Genomic DNA, 15,452 nt, shown 5'->3' with positions numbered 1-15,452 from the left:
TGAACGTTGAAGGTGAGTTATTTCTAGTTATCTAGACATCTCTGCTAACCATTAATTAGATTTAATTCCAAATATAATAATAGATACATTAAAAATCCCAATGTGTTGAAGATAACAAAACCAAAAATTAACTCACTATATTCTCTCTGTTCCTGTATTCTCTACATTGACTGTGCAACCAATCATCCAGGAATAGAAGGCAGATATATAAGAAGCATCCTTGGCCCTTCTTCCCCTTCATTTGTAGTAATAGGTCCTGCTGGTTTGATACTACATATTGTTCTTGACTTTGCCTCCTCTTCCCCATTCCTATAATACTGCCTTAATTTAGATCCTCAACGTCTCCCACCTCAACCAGCTACCAAAAATGTCTTGTCCTCCTTAAATTCATCCTCCCAACTGCCACCTATGACTGAAATCTGACCCAACAGCATTTAAAGATCTCCCTGTTTGACCCCTGAATGCAGTCCCTGCTTCTATGTGCTGCATACAAATCTCCCGAGTGGTCTCTGCTTGCCCCACAACGTCATCTTACACTGCCCGTTGCCTTTCACTTTATGCTCCACAACACTAAACTGCCTCACTTTTTCTTGTGAATGGGTCTATCTATGCTCAGGCTGTTTTCACCATCAGTATCGCCATTTTCTACCCTTCTTCCGATTTACCTGTAACCACTACTTTATTTTTTAAGTCTCAGCCCAGAAATCAACTCCTCCAAAAACTCTCCTTGAATTGCATTTCTCCCCAACTCCTTCCATATAATCACGATTAAATGTTTCTCTTCTATGTTCTCATAATTTTCTGTTAATGTCTTTATTACTGTTTTTGCTACATATTTCTGTGCCTTTCCTTCCCCAAACTAGATAGTACACCCCCTGAGAACAGAAATTATGTCTTTTTCATCACTCTAGCAACTTAACAGTGTCTGGAGAGAATGAACGAATGAATGAACTGGAATCAACACATAAGTGGAAGAATGAGAAAACAGTGAGGGATTGAAACCAACAGACAGCCTGTTCCTTAACCATAGGCAATTAAAAACTAATGGAAGAGAAAAAGTGTGCATGAAAATAGTCTAAGAGGAACAACTTTTAAGGAAAGCATACAAATAATACAAATTAACAGAGTGTATTTATACAGATAAATATATTTACATAAATAGACATATATATGTGTATACACATTGACTGTATCTATATTAAAGTATAGTTGGAATTGGGAAAGATTAATTAGGATAATTAATATAGTAATTCTCCCTTATTAGAATGAAGACTGTTTGCAATAATGTGCAATTACAGATCCAGAAACCCAGCATTTATAGACACTTTGCACATCTACAGTGCGCTGCCTGGCACTTGATCTGTGAAATGGCATTTTCAGGCCAGGGATCTCTACTATTGCCCATGTTTCAAGTGAGTCAACTGGACTAGAAACATGTTTCCATTCTCTTAGACCCACAATTTCTCTTATAGAAATGGGGAAGAAAAGTACTGTAATATTCACTTGGTACACTACTTTCTTTCTTGTTACCTACTCATGCAGCCCAACTCTTACCTCTGTGCATCTTTAATTTCTATATCCAGGCCTGATTTCTCCTAGAGCACCAAACACGTATTCTCAAGGGCATTTTCAACTCTAATACCAGTTATTATCTTTAAATTCAAGACATGTAAAATGGATGTCCTCTTCTTGCACATATTACCAGCTCTTGCTAAGAACGCCTAAATGCTTGAATTCTCCCATTCACGCAGCACAGAACTCTGCCTCCTATGGCCCCGAGGGTTAGTCCCCGGACCCTAACAACTGTTTCATAGAAAATGTTTCCTTCTCAGGTCTGTCTTTCCTTTCTCATCCAATCCTATCCTCTATCTTTTGAACTGTGGTCTTGAATTCCTCAAATCTGGACTATTGCGAGTCTCCTAACCACTCTCTCTGCTGCCACTCTCCTCTTCTACCTATTCTGCTACATTATTTTTCCAAAAACACTACTCTAATCATATATTCCTGCTTCTAAAATAAAGCCTCTGTAACTCATTACAAACTATAGGTGGTCCTGAAAGTCGAGTCCCTCAATGAGTCCACTCCAATCTTCTATAAAACCTTGTCCTTTGTGTTTCCTCACATATCACTGCCATCATCTTCAGACTAAATTAGAGTTACTTTAGTTTGTGCAATTATTTAATACGATTTGAAGGTACTTTTTTTTTTTTTTTTGAGATAGAGTCTTGCTCTGTTGCCCAGGCTGGAGTGCAATGGCATGATCTTGGCTCACTGCAACCTCCGCCTCCCAGGTTCAAGCAATTCTCCTGCTTCAGCCTCCTGAGTAGCTGGGACTGCAGGCGCCCACCACCACGCCCAGCTAATTTTTGTATTTTTAGTAGAGATGGGGTTTCACCATGTTGGCCAGGCTGGTCTTGTATTCCTGACCTTGTGATCTGCCTGCCTTGGCCTCCCAAAGTGCTGGGACCACAGGTGTGAGCCACTGTGTCTGGCCTTAAAAGTACTATTCTTAAAGCCTTACAAAAGCCCCGTGATTTTGGTATTAGTACTCCTTTTTTAATTTATGAGGAATCTGAGGCATGTAAAAGCATGTAAATGTCTTGAACTTGGGTTGTCTGGCTCCAGAGTCTGCTCTTAAACTATGCTACAGTTTATTCCTATCCCTTGAATATGCCACACCAGCCATTACCTCTGTGACCCTCAGCCAAGGAAATGGCTCTTTTTCCACTGCTCCTTACAGTTTTCCCATTCTGTAAGGCTCACAGAAATTTCATCTTGGAGAAGACTTCTCCAAAGTCTTCTCTGACCACCCCAGCTAGAAGTAACACTCCTCACCTGTATAATTTATTAGCTGTTTATCAATATCCTGCCAATATCTTCCCTAGATTAATTAATTACTTAAAAATGAGTATAAACTCTATATACTTTTTCCCACCCATAGCCAGAAAATCGCCTTACAAAAAAATGAAAAAATAATATTTAGTCAATCAAATGAAAAAAGGAAGAGTCCCAATCTTTTTTTCTTCTTTTTTTTTTTTTTTGTCTTTGTAAAGAAGACTATACAGATAGATACTTTAAAAATGTAGATTAGGTTCAGGATTTCAAATAATGGGAAAGTAACCAATTTAGAAAATCTGAAAATCAGACCTCAAAGAAAGCCAAATCCTTTCATCTAACATATGACTTTATTTTATCATATTAATTATGCATAAGCTCTAAAGTACTGAGTCACTGAGACACTTTTAACAATAAAAGAGTGTGGTAATTCTCCACCAGTCATTGTAAAATGGGACATAATCCATGTGGCCCATGCCTCAAGGAGAAGGTATATGGGGAGCTAACTTACTTAGCATGAGAAGCCATTCTTAAACATGAAACATGTGACTGTATCTTAAACACACATAAAAAGGCTCTTAGCTCTACTGCTATTCCTTTCTTGGGAAGAAAAGCTTTGCTTTCTGTTACTGCCCCATTTTAACCACTTTGGAAATGAAATAAATTCTCACACCTCCATTTGTTGCTGTGTTGCTAGCACATTGGCCCGCACACAAAGCTACATAAGCTCTATTAATTACCAGGTCCTGAACATTTCCAAGGCACAGTTATTTCCCGTATGAATAAAGTGATGTTTCATTTCTTCAGACTGAATTTCTAACCGCTCTAGCATAGGAATGGGCAATCTTTGAGCAGTCAAGTGCCAGCCTCCTAGTCGCTGCTCACTTGGCTTACGGGGAAGCGGGAAGCATAAGAGGGTGAAATCTTGGGAGAGGGGAAGTACCATAAATGAGCCCTGCTTCCATTATGATTTTGTAGAGAACTACACTACCATACTAAGAAAACCAGTCTTCCATGGGTAACACATTGACCAAAATGCTTCAAATGCATTGAACCCACTACAAAAACCATCTACTTTTATGAGGAAAAAAAAAATACTCCTCTTTAGAGATGGCTTAAGGATGAGAATCTACTTGTTCGTAATGATTTTTTTTCTCTCTTAAGTTCTAATGATAACATTAAACAGGAGCACTGAATCAGCCTCATTTCACAATCTAGGAATGTAAGTCACAAAAAAATGTGACTTATTCGAACTGAATAATGAGCAAGTCAGGAAGCTGTTACAATGAGAACATTAGGAGGAAGTTGATTCTTGACTCAAGATTTCCTTTTTAACCTTAAGCTTGAGCAACTTTCATTAAATATTGCCTTCTTTTATGGCTAATCTTTACTCACTGGGAGCTTGTCTGAAAATTACTTTTTATCATCTTTTGTACCAAACATATTTCACCACCAGAAAACTGTAAATTCAAATCCATTAGCTTCTCTCTAAACCAGTAGTGTTGGTGAGAATCTCTTTCATTAACTTTAGAATTGCTATTTATGAGTCTTCTAAAGGTTCAGGATGATAACACTCATATTTAATCTTTCCTTTTGATTTCAACACTACGATAATCAAACCTAAGATTACAATAATTACCATTAAATAAATAAACATAAATTTAGTGGAAAACCTAGCAACATACTAGAAAACTTTCTCAGCATACAATATATAAATTTGTTAAGTTAATCCAGTAAAATATACCTAAACCACAATATACAGAGTTGTTAAGAGTTTCCAATAAGAAAATATTAATTAAAATCAATCAAATTCCTGGTAGTACATGTGTGAATTTTTTTGAAAACAGATGTTTTCTCACTGGATTAAGAATAAAGTGGAGGTTATTTGATGTTTTTGGTCTCTGTTCCTGTTCATAATGGTGGTTAATTCTAAACCAACATACTTAAAAGACAGTAGTGAGGATTATAATACATAGATTAAGCACCTGGCCAGACTGTACTTGAATAGGCATGAAATTAATCAGTTGATTCTTTGGTTCAAATAAAATTACTCAACTAACAGTAAAATATTCTTACTATTGACATATACTATGTGAAAAATATACTCCATTCTGTCAATCTTTAATTTAATGTAAGTCAGCTGTGAGTGGGGGATGGTATCCCAAAGAACAAACTTGCAAGTTTGGTGTTGGAAGATGAACTGCTCATGATGATACAAAAACCACATCACTTAATGATGTCTCACCATCTCCATAGTACATCCTGGTCCAAGCCACCATCCTCATCTCTTGCTTGGATTACAGCAGTGACTGCCTATAGATCTCCTTACTTCTACCCTTGCCATAAACAAAAAGCCAGTAAAAATGAAGTCAGCATATAATTGGAGGGTTTTGAACAGATACTCCTCTGCTCAAAACCCTCCAATGGTGACCTTTTAACTTAGCACTGAAACGAAAGGTCTTAGAGAACCTGACCCTTGCTATCTCTCTGACCCGATCCCCTACCACTCTACCCCTGGCCAATTATATCCTAGACATGCTGGCCTCCTGATTATTCCTCTATACTGGCCAGTGTGCTTCTGATTCAAGGCCTTTGTTCTTTCTGTTCCCTCTGCCTGGAAATCTTTTCCCCAGCGTTCACATGGCTTGCTCCCTTACTTCCTTCTGATTTCTGCTCCAAAGCCATATTATCAATGTAGCTTTCCTGGACCATCCTATATAAAACACCATCCCATTCGCCACAAACCAGCAGTTCTTCTATTCCCCAGTAGTTTCTCTTTATCTACAGCACTCATGTTATATTCTGTTTATTGTTTATTATCTTCCTTCTCATACCTTGAGGTCACGGACACCATCTATTTTGTTCATTGCTATATCCCTAGCACCCAACAGTCCCTGGCATATTGTTCAGTAAGTCTTTGTTTAGAGAAAAAATGACTCCTGTACCAGAATTATTGTCTTTCTACTAAAAGGAACCAGATGTCTTAGAGAAATTGCTGATTCTAGGATCGGGGCAAAAAATGAATAAGGAGTTTGGAATATCTTGTCAAATTATAAAGCAAGGAAAATACTGAAGACTACTAGAGTTGCATCAAAATAATCTGAAGAAGTAGATGGTACAGTTTGAGCATTAAGAAAAATAAAAATAGGAACTATAATGGATTGAAATACTTCAAATATATCTAAGTCTATGAGTTTACAATGATTCTAGAATTTTTTTAAAAATCCACTTTGTTTATCTTAGAGGATGCTAAGGAACCAATTCATTATTTAAAAACTAGTGCAACTTAATAAAAGGAAAAATCAAGCTTTGTTAATCATTGCTTCATAATTGATCATGTTTAATCAATATCCCACTTGCTCCCTGCCATGTCTGAACTATTATGAAACAAATTCAAGATATGTAATTTAATCTACATTGTAATATAATCTCTAAAAGAGTACTCTTTTTAAAAAACATAATCATAATACCGTTATCACATTTAAAAATATTTCTTAATATCACAAAATACCCAATTTTCAATTTTTTTTTTCTGATTATTTGATTGACTATTAGTTGTCTATTGCCACTGTAACAAATTACTAATAACTTACTAGCTTAAAAACAACACAAGTTTATTACCTAAACCTAACAGTTATCCTACGCAGATATTACTGGGTCAAAATCAAAGTGTTGGTAGGGCTGTTTTTCTCTCTGAAGGCTCTAGGGAAACTGAGGCTGTCCAGTTCTCTGTTTCCAAAGCCCCTTCCACCATCTTCAAAGCCAGCAACCATGGGTCGAATTGTTTTCACTTAGTATCACTCTGATCCTCTCTTCTGACTCCCTGCTATTCCACTTTGAAGACCCTTGTGATTACAGTGGGTCAAAGCAAAATAGTCTCCCCATTTTTAGGGTCAATTGATAAGTAATCTTAACTCCATCTGCAAACTTCATTTCTTTTTGCCATATAACATAGTCACAGGTTTGGAGGTGGCATTATTTTGCCTACCACACATCTCCCAACACAGTAATTTTTTTTTTTTTTTCTGAGATGGAGTCTCACTCGATTGCCCAGGCCACAGTGTAGTGGCGCAATCTTGGCTCACTGCAACCTCTGCTGCCCGGGTTCAAGCAATTCTCCTGCCTCAGCCTCCTGAGTAGCTGGGATTACAGGTGCCTGCCACTGTGCCCAGCTAATTTTTGTATTTTTTAGTAGAAACGGAGTTTCACCATCTTGGCTAGGCGAGTCTTGAACTTCTGACCTCGTGATCCACCTGCCTTGGCCTCCCAAAGTGCTGGGATTACAGGCGTTAACCACTGCACCCGCCCCAACACAGTAATTTTTTTTGTTTCTTATTTAAAACACTTTTTAGAGACAAGGTCTCACTCTGTTCCCCAGGCTAGAGTGCAAATACATATATTTGAATATTCTTCTATAGTAAAACTTTTGAAGAGAAAATAACTTAATTGTTTCATCTTTACAACAATATTTCAAGGTACTGCCCCTATTTAACAGATCAAAAATATAAACTTCTGAAAGGATAAGTAACTTGTCCTCAAACATGTAGAATCATGAAATGGGGCAAATGTTTTTTGAACAACTACTGTGTGCCAAACAATGTGCTGGCTCTACCGACTTGGACAAGACAAACATGATTTCTGCCTTTACTGAGTTTATAGAAGGTTACAGGAAAGTAAAGTCTATTATCTTATAGTGGGACAAGTGCTAGAAAGGTGGAAAAATACTGAGTTTACCTACAGATATCTTTCACTCACAAGTTTATACCAAGAGTCGACAATGAGGCAGGCACTACGCTATGCATGTGTTCACAGTGGAGGATAGCACATGTATGTTCAAGTTGGAGGTGCCTGTGGTCCATCTAGTACAAATAATTTAGTGAATTAAAAATCTCAAGAGAAATATCTAAGCTAGAAGAATTGATTCAAGAGTCACCAACATATTGATGACATTTGAGTCTGTGGGAGTGAACAAGACTGTTTCAGGGAAAGTGCAGCATGAAAACAGAAGAGCTCCTTAGGCAGAAAGCAAATAACAAATACCTCGGGACTGACAGAGAGACAGGAAAAAAACCAGGAGAGCATGTCATGGAAACCAGTGGAGGAGAGGAGAGAATCTGGGACCCAAAACCATATCTATTTGACTCCAAAGCTTATGTCCTTATGTATTAATTCATCAATAATTATTTATTAAGTCCCTACTGTGTGCTAAGCTCTTTGCCAGTTAATGTCTTGATCCATTAAAATATGAAGTCAGAGCTCCTTAAATGTGATTTAAACCTGGTAGTACTAACTTCTGGACCAGTTTGGAGGAGGGATAGTGATAGTTGAGATGATTTATTTCTGCTATTTTAATTTCCTTACTGAGTTTGCTAGGATAAATTTAGGAAAAATGTATGAAGGTGTTATTTTTTTATTTTCCTTGAAGTCTCTAATAACTTAGATTATCACTTTTAAGCCCTTCATGTATTCTGTAAAATATTAGTTTCTTAGAGAAATACTACTTTATTTCCATAAACCTGGCTGCCCAAAGTTTTTAGCCATTATAATTAATGGCTGCAAAGTTCCTGAAATAAAACATATGGATAAAAGGCTGTATTCTTCACATTTTGAGAAACATTTAGGAGAATTTATATAAATTGCTTTAGAAGAGAAATGTGGCCAGGTGTGGTGGCTCACATCTGCAATCCCTGCACTTTGGGTAACTGAGGCAGGAGGCTCACTTGAGGCTAGGAGTTTGAGATCAGCCTGGGCAATACAGTGAGACCCGAATCGCTAAAAACAAAACAAAAATAAAACTTAGTTGGGGCCAGGTGTGGTGGATCACGCCTGTAATCCCAGCACTTTGGGAGGCCGAGGGGGGCGGATCACGAGGTCAAGAGATCAAGACTATCCTGGCCAACATGGTGAAACCCTGTCTTTACTAAAAAATACAAAAATTAGCTGGGTGTGGTGGCACACGCCTGTAGTCCCAGCTCCTCAGGAGGCTGAGGCAGGAGAATTGCTTGAACCTGGGAAGCAGAGGTTGCAGTGAGCCGAGGTCGCACCACTGCACTCCAGCCTGGCACCTGGTGACAGAGCGAGACTCTGTCTCAAAAAAAAAAAAAAATTAGTTGGGCATCATGGCACGTACCTAGAGTCCTAGCTACTCAGGGGTGTGAGGCAGGAGGATCACTTGAGTCCAGGAGCTTGAGGTTGAAGTGGGCTGTGATAACATCACTGCACTTCAGCTTGGGCAACAGAACGAGAAACATAATTATAGATCTAATACTTTTGCTAAGGACAAATGGACTTAAAGTACTAAATCTATTTTATTGTTAATAGTTCACAATAAAAATCGGTGTGAATACTTCAACTACTACATTTGGATTAAGATAAAGGAGCAAAGAAAGTTATAGGGACAAATCTAGGAATAATCGTAAAACATATTTTGATTCCTTATTTTAAAAATCTTATAATACTTCATTCTCATTAAGTCAGAAGAAAGGCTCATATTGAAAATATCAATGGATACTAGGCTGGGTGCAGTAGCTCATGCCTATTATCCCAGCACTTTGGTAGGCTAAGGCAGGCAGATCTCTTGAGGTCAGGAATTTGAGACCAGCCTGGCCAACGTGATGAAACCCTGTCTCTATGAAAAAATATAAAAATTAGCCAGGCATACTGGCAGGTGCCTGTAATCCCAGTTACTGGAAGGCTGAAGCAGGAGAACTGCTTAAATCCAGGAGGCAGAGGTTGCAGTGAGCTGAGATTGAGCCACTGCACTCCAGTCTGGGTGACAGAGCAAGACTCCGTCTCAAAAAAAAAAAAAAAAAAAGAAAAAAGTGAGAGAAAAAAAAATCAATGGATACTAATACTCCCCCTGACAAATGTTTACAGCCCCAACAAGGCAGAAGTCATATGCGAGATTTTATGGTGTGAAAAACAACTGGCTCAACTGCAAGAAGCGTTCTTGTTAAAAACACTGAGGCTAATGTTGTGCTTGTATAAATAACTGGGCTACATCAAAGTGGCACTCTTGGGGAGATAAAGTATTGTAATTTAACATCTCAGGAAATATGTTCTCAATGGTATGGTAGCAATTTTATACATACTAAATTGGGTAGCAGTCATGGCAACATGCTTGCATTTTATTGTGTGCAGCAAGTGCTTTCTTCTCCGCCCCTTCCCCAGCCATTGCAAACAGATGGTGGCCAAGAGAAGCACAGAATATGTGCATTTTGTCTGTCAAGCTCCTTATGTTGAAAGCCTAAACAACAGTCTACTCTTCATAATCCAGGCATGAAATCACATCCAACAGAAATGGAGGAAGTTAAGCCAAGATCTGGGATCAGAGTAAAGTACATTCTGGAGACATTTGTGCAATTTTTAAAAAATGAAATCAGGATTTTTTTTTTAACTCAGTGATTAAAAGCAAATTGGACAGATTAAAATATTACCATTTCTCTAAGCAGTGGAGAATGCTGGTATGTATGCTATAAAAAATTGGAACAGGTGTGCCCAAGGCTAAGTATCAAATATTTCCACGTCTTCAGGAGGTTAGCTTCTTCCATTAGCAACCAGCCTTTCAACTTTAAGAACCCAGATTAAACTGGATCTACAATATCTTAATTAAAGTGAGTGTGGGGACTTGGATTACGTTCAGTTCTCTTTGTAATTTCTTGTATCACACATCATCAAAATTCAGTACACACAGACTTGCCTTTTTCTCCCAGCTGACCTTACATAGAAAGCTTCCATTTGGTCAGAGATACAAGTAAAAGAAACCCAGTATGTACCTTGAAGATAAAGATAAGAGATCTTAACATATCTGGTTCTACTAGCATTCAATGAAGTCAACAAATTACTTCTTACAATATACACAGTTTTCTAAATCATCTTAATATTACTGTTCCATTTTCTACTTAGAGTGAAAAGACAAGTCTATGCTTTTACTGTAAAAGGCCAATGTGCTTCATTTTCTTAAAAAAAAAAAAAAAAAGAACAAAGGAAAAGAAATAAAAAATAATAAAGTTCAGATAAAATATTTTTAAAAGAACAAAAACAAAACTAAGACATAATTCATGATCCCAGGAATATTAAAGGGGATCAATGGTAAACTTGTACAGACTTTGTAAGTGTAGAATGTATTTAAAATATTAAATTTGTAAAATTTTGGTCATATTTAGATGAGAAAACTGTAAGGACATACATTAAAATTATTTTATACTCAAATTATGTCTAGAGTTGTAACATGTCTTATTTCTTACATCTCTATTACTACCACTAATTCTCTAAGATATCTCTCAAAGTCATTAGCTCTCCAAAACAAATGATACTTTATCATTTTTCAAAGTTATGTTTGAATTTAATATCTTTTAAAAGCAGAGATGGTGGGCCAGCTTTTTCATGGTAGAAAAAGCAGCACATCTAGAATAAAAACTAAAATTTAAAATATACAGATTACTAGGTCTGGACTTTCTAGCTGTGATGTTAGAAATGTCATCATTCTGTGTCTTAAGTTACCTTATCTGTAAAACAGCAATAATAACTACCTCAAAGGGTGAGAGGATTAAATGAGGTAGTAGAAGTGTTTACTTACACTTCTTTGAATGTGTAAGAAATGCTTCTTAAGTGTCAATTATTATGACACTCTGACACAAGATCTTACATAGTTAAAAAAGTATCCACTCATTCAACAACTACTTAGTACATGAAATGTTTTAGACGTAAATGGAAGATACATTTAAGGATAAGATATCTGCCCAGAAAGAGTTAACCTTCTTGAAGGTGCTACAGACAAGCAAATAGGAAATCATAGTGTCTCAGGACTAGTGCTACCAAGGGTGCTGATGGCTGTCAATAAAGTCTGCAACTATTATGCAGAATTATCAGACATCATTATTCTTATTTATGTGCTTTAAAACCAGTGTTAACAAAACTTTTTCTGTAAAGAGATAGAGAATAAATATTTTAGGCTTTATGGGGCTCACAGACTCTTGCGACTATTCACCTCTACCACTGTGGCATGAAATCACCCACAAACAATATGTAAACAACTGTATTGTAGCTGTTTTCCAATAAAACTTCATTCACAAAAATTGGTGGTGGGCTAGATGTGACCAAGGAACACTGTTTGCCAACCCTTGGTTTAAACCATACACATCTATTAATAAGAATAGTTCTTTATGAAAAGCATATATGAGAACAAATCTAGATGTCTACCTTTATAAAAGGTTTAATATTTTAATCTCAGAATGAGAAGAAAATGGGGAGAAAGAATAGTTTTCACACATGTGCCCTTGCATCAGCACTGGAAAGCTTCCAACACAGAAATAAATTTCAATGAAGGAACATTTAGAAGAAAAGAAAGCAGGCAATTAATGGTTGTTACTTTTATTTTTTCCTGAGAATCAGAAACAAAAATCTACTTGTTATGTAAGGAGATGGGCATATTTACATGTTTCACACCCCAGTTTTGACAATGGACAGCTCCAGTCAGGGCTTTATGGCAAGTGGGCTGTTTAGTTTAATGATGTCAAAATGCAGGGGAGCAGATGGCAATAAAACATTATTAGAAGAGATGAAATACACGCAACTGGTAGCAGTTTACTTATTCATATAAAAATTTTAAAATGGAACCAATAAATCTATCCATCTTAGCTAAGCAAATCTAGTTATCTTGATTTATTACTGTAGTGCAAAGCCTACAATGAAATTTGGGATGGTTGTAGAAACAGCAATTTCCTTTCTCACCCCTATCTCCCTTAGACTTCAAATAAAAGATAGAATTTATATCCACTTATAACTGAGATGCACATCATTCAGTCTTTGATCTAATCAAATCTCACAAATATATTTGAGTCTTTCTCAAAAAAAAAAAAAAAAGAAACAACATATCAGATCTCTCCAAAGCTCAGTCCATAATGAAATAAATAAGCTTTTCTTTCTTGCTAAATGTAGCATACACCAGAAGCAGGGTATGACTTAAAAGAAAAAAAAACCCACATTAACTACAATCTTAGCCAAATGATCTAAATTTCAAAAATGGAATTTAGATGCAAAGAAAATGTTACTTGAAACAGATCTTAGCAGCTGCCAGTCACTTGATGCTCCCTATTATCCAAGGCAAGAATCCTTTCTATCCCATCCCTAAGACATATAGTCCTCCTTAAATATATTCACTGATACTGTCTTTTGACTCAGGAAAATACACTTCCTGAAATAGGGATGGTGAGAACTCCTCACATAGGGTACAACAGAAGCAAAAATTAACTATTCATTTTGAAAAGCAAGTTTGTATCTTTTTCCCTTTTTTGTTTGATCAAAAGAAATTTACAGTGTCCCCAAAAGACCTTCAGATGCTCACAAATTTTATATTTATAGCTTACTTGTATCATGCTTCTTCAAAACACAAAACAACTTATATCCTAAAAAAGAATCACCAACTTTTGTTTTTACATTCTTGTCAGTTAAGAGCCTTTGTCTTTACTACATATCAAAACTGTTTCGGCCAGGCGCAGTGGCTCACATCTGTAATCCCAGCACTTTGGGAGGCCGAGGCAGGTGGATCACGAGGTCAAGAGATCGAGACCATCCTGGTCAACAGGGTGAAACCCCGTACTAAACATACAAAAAATTAGCTGGGCATGGTGGTGCGTGCCTGTAATCTCAGCTACTCAGGAGGCTGAGGCAGGAGAATTGCCTGAACCCAGGAGGCGGAGGTTGCCGTGAGCCAAGATCCCGCCATTGCACTCCAGCCTGGGTAACGAGAGCGAAACTCTGTCTCAAAAAAAAAAAAAAAAAAAAGAAAAGAAAAGAAAAACTGTTTCATAGAGAAAAGCAAATCACTAAGATAAAGATTATATACATAACACCTAATTCACATAAAGTGAATGGTGCCTTAACAAGAGCATAGGGAAATTGGTATCTGTTCAATACGGAGTATCAGAGGTTAAGAATGTCTAATATTAAATGATAAAATACTACTGCCTTGAGTATGTCACCATGATATCAACTAATATCAATATACACTTTTATTTTCCTTAGCAGAATGCCTGCCTCCATGGACACCTTTAATAATAATAAGAAATCTACTAATTTCTTGTCAACACCAGGGATATGAGAGTAAACAGGGCTCAACTGGGAGTTGTGTGTACACACAAACAAAGTATGAAGGTAGCATTCTAATATGATATAAACTGAATACAATCCTCCACTGGTGTTTCAACAGAGGATACACAGTCAAGCTCCCAGGGAGGGCAGTGGTTAAAACCGGCAGCCCAGCTAGGTAAAAGTGTAAATACCTTGCAGTTCTCCTGCCCAGGGAATTCTCTCCAAATCACTGCCACTGCCCAGGGCATTCTCTCCAAATCACTGCCACTGCCCAGGGCAATATTCATTTTCATATCTCCAGATTGGATTACCTCAACAACTTCTTAAATGGTCTCCAGGACTCCAATCTTAATCTCTACAATGAAGTCATGATGATCTTTTAAACACATTAATGCTATAATAATCTTTTAATAATTCAAGTCTGATTTTGCCACCTCCAGCCTATAAATCTTTTAATAGGTTCCTTTCAGCATCAAGTCCACACTCATATTCAAAGCCGCCATTAATCCATCTAACCTTCTCTCTGGGCCACTAGACAGTCTTGAACATACTGTACTACTTGCTCTTCCTACCCAAAGTCAAATTCTCTCAGTTTTTGCATATGTTGCTCCCTCTCCAAATTGGCCTCCTCCTAAAAATGTTCAAGGGTAGTTGACTACATGCAATTTTGTTTTAGGCATTAAAATATTATTTCTGCATAAAATAGGACTTTACTATAAACAAATACATATTTTACCTCAAGATTGTATCCTCAGAACTTTAAGTCTTTTTCTTCCCTTTCCACTGATCTGCACCTCCATGCCTTCTGACCTGGGACTCATAATCGGATCTGACTCTTCTTTGTGCCTTTTTTGATGACTTCTATATTATATACTGGTGCTTTGCATCCCAGCTAATTTGTCCACAATGACAAAATGGGTGATCCCACATTCCTAGTATTTCCTCTGTACTCCACTGCTTTGTTCCTTATGTGCAGTAAATTATCATATTTTTTTAGATGGGGGTGTAGCTCTGTGACCCAGGTTGGAATGCAGTGGCATAATCCTGGCTTACTGCAACCTCTGCCTTCCAGGCTCAAGAGATCTTCCCATCTCAGCCTCCTGAGTAGCTGGGACCACGGGCGTGCATCATTATGCCTAGCCAACTTTTTTTTTTTTCAATTTGTGGAGATGGTGGTCCCGCTATGTTGTCCAGGCTGGTCTCAAACTCCTGACCTCAAGTGATCCTCCTGCCTTCACCTCCCACAGTGTTGGGATTACAGGTGTGAGCCACAGTAGTGCCCGGCCCTTGTACTTTGAGAAAAAAAAAAAAAAATCCTATCATAGGGCTTTATAACTGTCATTATTTTTTAATTTCAAAAAATAAACAATACATTACTAGTTATAGTACTGCTTACGCTCACAATCTTCATTCTTAAGAGAGTTAAATGCTTCACGGAGAGTGGAGCTCCCTTCTCCTTAGCAACATGCTTATTTTCTAATAGCAGCCTTTGGCAGACAGTGCTCCCAACTTTTCAAGGACTGTCG

At 37.3% G+C, this 15,452-nt stretch overlaps 1 protein-coding gene across 9 annotated transcripts in view; it reads right to left on the bottom strand.

Moving 5' to 3' along the window:
• PDLIM5 (PDZ and LIM domain 5) overlaps positions 1-15,452 on the bottom strand; it is a 220,485-nt gene that overhangs the window by 31,456 nt on the left and 173,577 nt on the right. The window lies entirely within an intron of this gene.

Source organism: Aotus nancymaae, unplaced genomic scaffold (genome assembly GCF_030222135.1).
Source record: "Aotus nancymaae isolate 86718 unplaced genomic scaffold, 86718_ANA_hifiasm-v0.15.2.pri h1tg000006l, whole genome shotgun sequence".
Classification (NCBI taxonomy): Eukaryota; Metazoa; Chordata; class Mammalia; order Primates; family Aotidae; genus Aotus; species Aotus nancymaae.
Note: the sequence above shows the minus strand (reverse complement) of the source record. Positions and strands in the feature narration are given on the sequence as shown.